We start from the raw sequence: 6,011 nt of genomic DNA on the forward strand, positions 1-6,011 counted from the left end.
GTCTGGAGAAGACGTCGTACCTGGGGTACCAAGTAGGACGGGGGAATAACCGACCCCAGGAGAGCAAGGTCGCCGCCATCCGGGACTGGTTCCGACCCACCTCCAAAAAGCAGGTGAAATCGTTTCTGGGTCTGGTAGGGTACTACCAGAGGTTTATCCCCGGCTTCGCCACTCTGGCCAGCCCCCTGAATGATCTTACCCAGAAGGTCCTGCCAGACCGGGTAACGTGGTCGGAGGCAGCAGAGGGAGCCTTCGCGACCCTTAGACGGGCCCTCTGCGCAGAGCCCGTCTTGATAACCCCTGACTTTTCTCTGCCGCTAGTAGTTCAGTCGACACCGACATCAATAGTCCACACCGACGCATCCGAAGTGGGACTGGGAGCGGTACTCTCCCAGGTTCGGTCGGGAAAGGAACACCCGGTAACCTACATCAGCCGGAAGCTCCTCTCCAACGAGAGGAACTATTCCACCGTGGAGAAGGGGGCCCTGGCCATCAGGTGGGCCCTGGACAAGCTGAGATACTATCTCCTGGGCCGGGAATTCACGCTCATCACCGACCATGCACAACTTAAGTGGATGGCCGGGGCAAAGGACACTAATGCACGGGTGACGAGGTGGTTCCTGGCCCCCCAGGATTTTAGGTTTCAGTTGGACCACAGGCCGGGCAGGGAACATGCCAATGCCGACGCTCTGTCCCGCCGAGATGCTTGTCTATGGACGGTCAGAGACAACCCGAGGCGTCAACCAGCGGTGGAGGAGTGTGGCAACCCGGTCCCAACCGCTTGGGCCAGGCGGCCCAGGGAGAGGTTGTGGAGGCTGTGTACCGCCGGTATCCAGAAGACGGAGCCAGAGGGCGTCCATTACATCACCCTAATAGGCCGAATAGAGAACACCTGTGGTGGAGAACGAGGAGGAAGAGGTACCCTTTAAAAGGATGTGTCTCGTGTTCTTAACGGCATAAGTTGGAGACAAGGGAGGAGCAGAAAACCCCCAGGACCCAGTATGGACGAGAGGACGTTTGGACTTAACTGAGCCGTTCCCAGAACGTCCAAAGGAGGACGCACGCCAGACAAGGATCTCTGCTGCAGATCGAGCCCCAGAAGGGAGCGACCTCCCTCTTCCGGGACGAGACCGGCTGGTCCGGAGAGACCAGAACATTGACCCTTTTTCATGGCTCATCGAGCCATAGTATGATTGTCGTTTTCCCTGCGTTGGACCCTCATCCACGTGTTTTTCTGTTCAAGCACGAATAAATGCCCTTCCGGGCTTTGAACGAACAGTGACGTGTGGTAATTCCTGCCTGACCGAGTCATTTCTGGTGCCGGGTCGGCACAACACACTCACACACACACACACACATACTCAAACACAAATACACAAACAATCCAACACTCCAAAATGTGTGTGTGTGTGTGTGTGTGTGTGTGTGTGTGTGTGTGTGTGCGTGTGTGTGCGTAAGCACGTTGTGGCAACCCAGCCCCAAACCCTCAGGCCAGGCGGCCCGAGGGAGAGGTGGTGGATGGCGTATACCGCCGATATCCACCGGCTGGAGCCAGAGAGCGTCCATTGCGTAACTCTAATCAACGCAATGGAGAACACCTGCGGCAGAGGGCGAGGAAGATCAGGTACCCTTTAAAAGGATGTTTGATGTTCTCCCAGGGAGGGGAACCGGGAGTCCGAGGTGAGCAGGGTACCTCCCGAACCCGATACGGACAGGCAGACTCGTGGATTTAACGGACCTTACCCAGCGGCCACGAGAGAACCCACACGCCGACGACGCACGCCGACACGGCACGCACCACTGGGACGGCATCATCGACGGGAGTGACCTCCCTCGCCAGGGACGAGAACGGCCCGGCCGGAGAGACAATCCCCTCGACTCTGACGTGGCTCACGGAGTCACCTGTGCGATTTTTTGGTTTTCCCGCGTTGGGCACAGACCCACACGTTTTTTGACCCACTCCGTTATTGAATGAATAAATGCCCTACCGGGCTTTGAACGGGCCTTGGCGTGTGGTGTTTTCCTGCATATGAGAGACATTCCTGAGGCCGGGTCGCCACAACGTGCAACCCTCAGATGTGGTCTCATTTCATCTACCCTTTTGTTTCCTCCTCTCCTCCTCTCCTCTCCTCTCTCTTCCAACCTCCTCTCTTCTCTCTCCTCTCCTCTCCCCTCCTCCTCTAACCTCTTCCCTCCTCTCCTCCTCTCTCCTCCCTCCTCCTTCCCCTCCGCTCCTCCCCCTCTGTCCCACTTTGCCTTCCTGTGATTGGCTCTGAAGCTCATGTATGTTATGATATAAATTCTTAATTCACCATCCTTCTCTCCTCAGGCTCCGCCTCTTCGTACACACACACGCACACAAGCAAAGACACACACACACACACACACACACACACAGAGTTCTATGTGTTTTTTGAATGGGAATGAACACAGACAGAGAGACTGACAAACATAGACAGGAAAGGAGACAGACAGACAGATATACAGACAGAAAGGCAAGGAGACGGATAGAGACAGAGAGGTAGGGGGACGGACAGACATACAGACAGACAGGCAAGGATACAGACAGTTATTCTCAGTATTGTGAGCATTTAGATTACACACACACACACACACACACCAGGACAATAATAGTCTTAGCATACGCTCACATACACACACACACACACACACACACACACACACACACACACACACACACACACACACACACACACACACACACCATGCCTTGAGTTTCCTCCTCTTATCTCTAAGACATACATATATATATATATAGAGAGAGAGAGAGAGAGAGAGAGAGAGAGAGAGAGAGAGAGAGAGAGAGAGAGAGAGAGAGAGAGAGAGATTTCCTCTCAACTCAGCCTGGCGCATTGACAGCCAAATCTGATTTTGTGTGAAGCTCACACACACACACACACACACACACACACACACACACACACAGTTTGTAATGATGCCTAGGACGACTAAAGCTCACACACACACCCTCTCCCCACTTTGAGCTATGAGCAGTCCTGTCTAAATCGTATTTCTGGATGTCTTAACTGGATTCTGCGTCCTTCCAGGAAACCCTGAATGAAGTTCCTAGAAGGATATGTATCCTCTCCTCACTCTTATCCTCTCCTCACTCCTTCTCTCCTTCCCTTTCCCAGCATCTCCTCTCCACAAACATGGAGGTGGTTTTATTGGCGTGTGTGTGTGTGCATCTGTCTGTCTGTCTGTGTGCATGTGTGCGTGGGTGAGTTCCTTGGAAGATACAGCAAGACCTTGTTCCCCAACTAATCTGTTCTAATTAATTACATACTATTCTGTTAGGTTAAAATCTATTCTCATCGATTCTATGTTTTGCAGGAGGAGTTTTGGGATTTCGCTGAAAAAATATTTAATTAACTCTCCCTCCTTCTCATTCAGTATTGGTCTGTTTCACACACACACACACACACGCATACACACACACGCCATTTTGAAAGCATCCCAACAAGCGCTCGCGGACTCCATTCTGAAAGCATTCCCAAAATTGTCCCACACCGTGTTGAAGCTGTGCAATGGAACTGCTAGGACCTTATAACACTAAAGCCTGATTCAGCCATCCCATAATATCTGAAACACTGAAGTTTAGACAATAGAGAGAACATTTCCTGCCCCCACTGAATCCAACAAAGCTGAAATCCTGGACCGGATTCTGGACCAGACTGGACCAGATTCTCGACCAGATTTTGGACAAGACTGGAACGGATTCTAGACCGCACTGGAGGAGGAAACTCCATGACCCAAAACCACACACACACACACACACACACACACACACACACACACACACATCCACACACACACACACACACACACACACACACACACACACACACACACAGGATGGAGAGAAAGAGAGAGAGAGAGAGAGAGAGAGAGATTATTCACTTGCTTCAGTGACAATGCAAATGTTTGTTTCCTGTGCCTAAAAAGGCCCTCTTTAGAACCAAACTGCATTGAGAGAGTGATGGAAGGAGTACGGGAAAGAGAGAGAGAGAGAGAGAGAGAGAGAGACAGAGAGAGACAGAGAGAGACAGAGCGAGAAAGTGGCACTGAGTGAGTAAGGGGGATAAACCGAGATAGAAAGAGAGAGAGAGATAGAGAGGGAGAGAGAGAGAGAGAGAGAGAGAGAGAGAGAGAGACAGACAGAGAGAGAGAGAGTGGGTGGGAGGTGTAAGATAACGAGTTGTAAAGTTATCCATGCTTAGGAGGAAACTAAGGACTTTGGTTTGGAGTTGGTGAAATGCATTGTGGGAAACGGGGCTCCCATGTCCAGCGGGCTGAACTGGTATGAATGGGTTCTGTCAGAGGTAGGGGGAGGAGGGGGGAGGGAGGGGAGAGGACGAATTAAGGGAGAGCTATGCATGGTCTCTAGGATCCTGTCCGTTACTATGGCGATTGTGTGTGTGTGTGTGTGTGTGTGTGTGTACGTGTGTCTGTGTCTGTATTTTTGCGTGTGAGTGTGTGTCTTTGAGTGTATACGTGTTTGTGTGTGTGTGTAGGTGTGTGTGTGTGTGTGTGTGTGTGTGTGTGTGTGTGTGTGTGTGTGTGTGTGTGTGTGTGTGTGTGTGTGTGTGTGTGTGTGAAAGAGACCAAAACTGAATGAGAGTGAGGGAGAGTGAATGAAAGTGTGGGAAGCAGAGAGATGGAGAGAGAGAGAGAGAGAGAGAGAGCGAGAGAGAGAGAGAAAAAGAGAGGCCATGACAGATAAAACTAGAGTGAATGAAGAGAAAGCGAGTGAATGAACGATAAAAGTCCAGAATGAGAGGAGAAAGGAATGAGAGGAGAAAGAGAGCTAGAGAGAGAGACAGAGAGAAAGACTTTGTTGGCCAGGTCAGTGGAAAATTAGCAATGGAGGGGAAGGGGTCGCCCGGCAAGAAGAGAGGTTCAAACTACTCTCTCTCTCCCTCACTCGCCCCCCCCCTCTCTCTCTCTCTCTCCGTTCCTCCTTCTCCCTCTCTCTCCTCCCCCCTCTCTCTCTCCCTCCCTCTCCCCTCTCTCTCTCTACAGCTTCTGTGATTTAATCTCACTCCCTCTGGTAGTTCCGAGCTGACCCCTGAGACAGCTTATCAAAACATCAAGACAACATAACAGCTGTAATATATATATATAGAGAGAGAGAGAGAGAGAGACAAAGAGACAGAGACAGTTTGTTAGCCAGGATAGTGTGTTTAGTGGTCAGGCTGGACTATCCATCTCCTACAATCAGTGCGATTATCAGACGCTTTAATCCAAAACGACTCACAATAAGTCCATTTGTCAGAAGAAAGAGAAAAAAACAGTGATATCTCTGTCGGTACAGTAAGGATGTTCGTATAACCAAGTGCTAATCACTAATTACTATAACTAAGTATGACATACAAAAAGTGTGTGGATTAAGTGCCAGGATGTACAAACATACAATGAGCACATACACATTAAGTGTTAGGACGTACAAACATAAAATAAGTGTGTACATTAGGTGCCAGGATGTACAACATACAATAACTGCTGTAAAAGAACAATCATGATATCTGCTCATAGACTCCAAAGTGCTTGCGATGGTGTCTGTGTTTGAACTTTGCTTCAAATAACAGTTTAACTTTATTCTCTAAACTGATCCAACACATATTTCCCACTAATCTGATTAGTGGATGCTAATCCAAGGCCAAGGAACGGAATTCAAACCAGAACAATACACGCACACGCAGACACGCACACACAAACTCACAGACACGCAGACACACACACACGGTTAGAAACTGCAAGATGAAGTTGAAGGTAGAGACAAAGAAAGAGGGAAAGGAAGACCACAAACACACACACACACACACACACACAAACTGACACATTCAAACACAGTCCCATTTGATTTGGTGTCATAAAAGCCAAAATAAGAGAAAGAGGAAGTCTATTCTAACTCGCCCCATCTGAGAGGACTCTCTCCAGACTGGCTGCCACAACAACCAGCCTGGCCGACTGTTTGGTCAGACTCATTG

The sequence above is a fragment of the Pollachius pollachius genome (assembly GCF_949987615.1).
Source record: "Pollachius pollachius genome assembly, chromosome: 6".
NCBI classification, from domain to species: domain Eukaryota; kingdom Metazoa; phylum Chordata; class Actinopteri; order Gadiformes; family Gadidae; genus Pollachius; species Pollachius pollachius.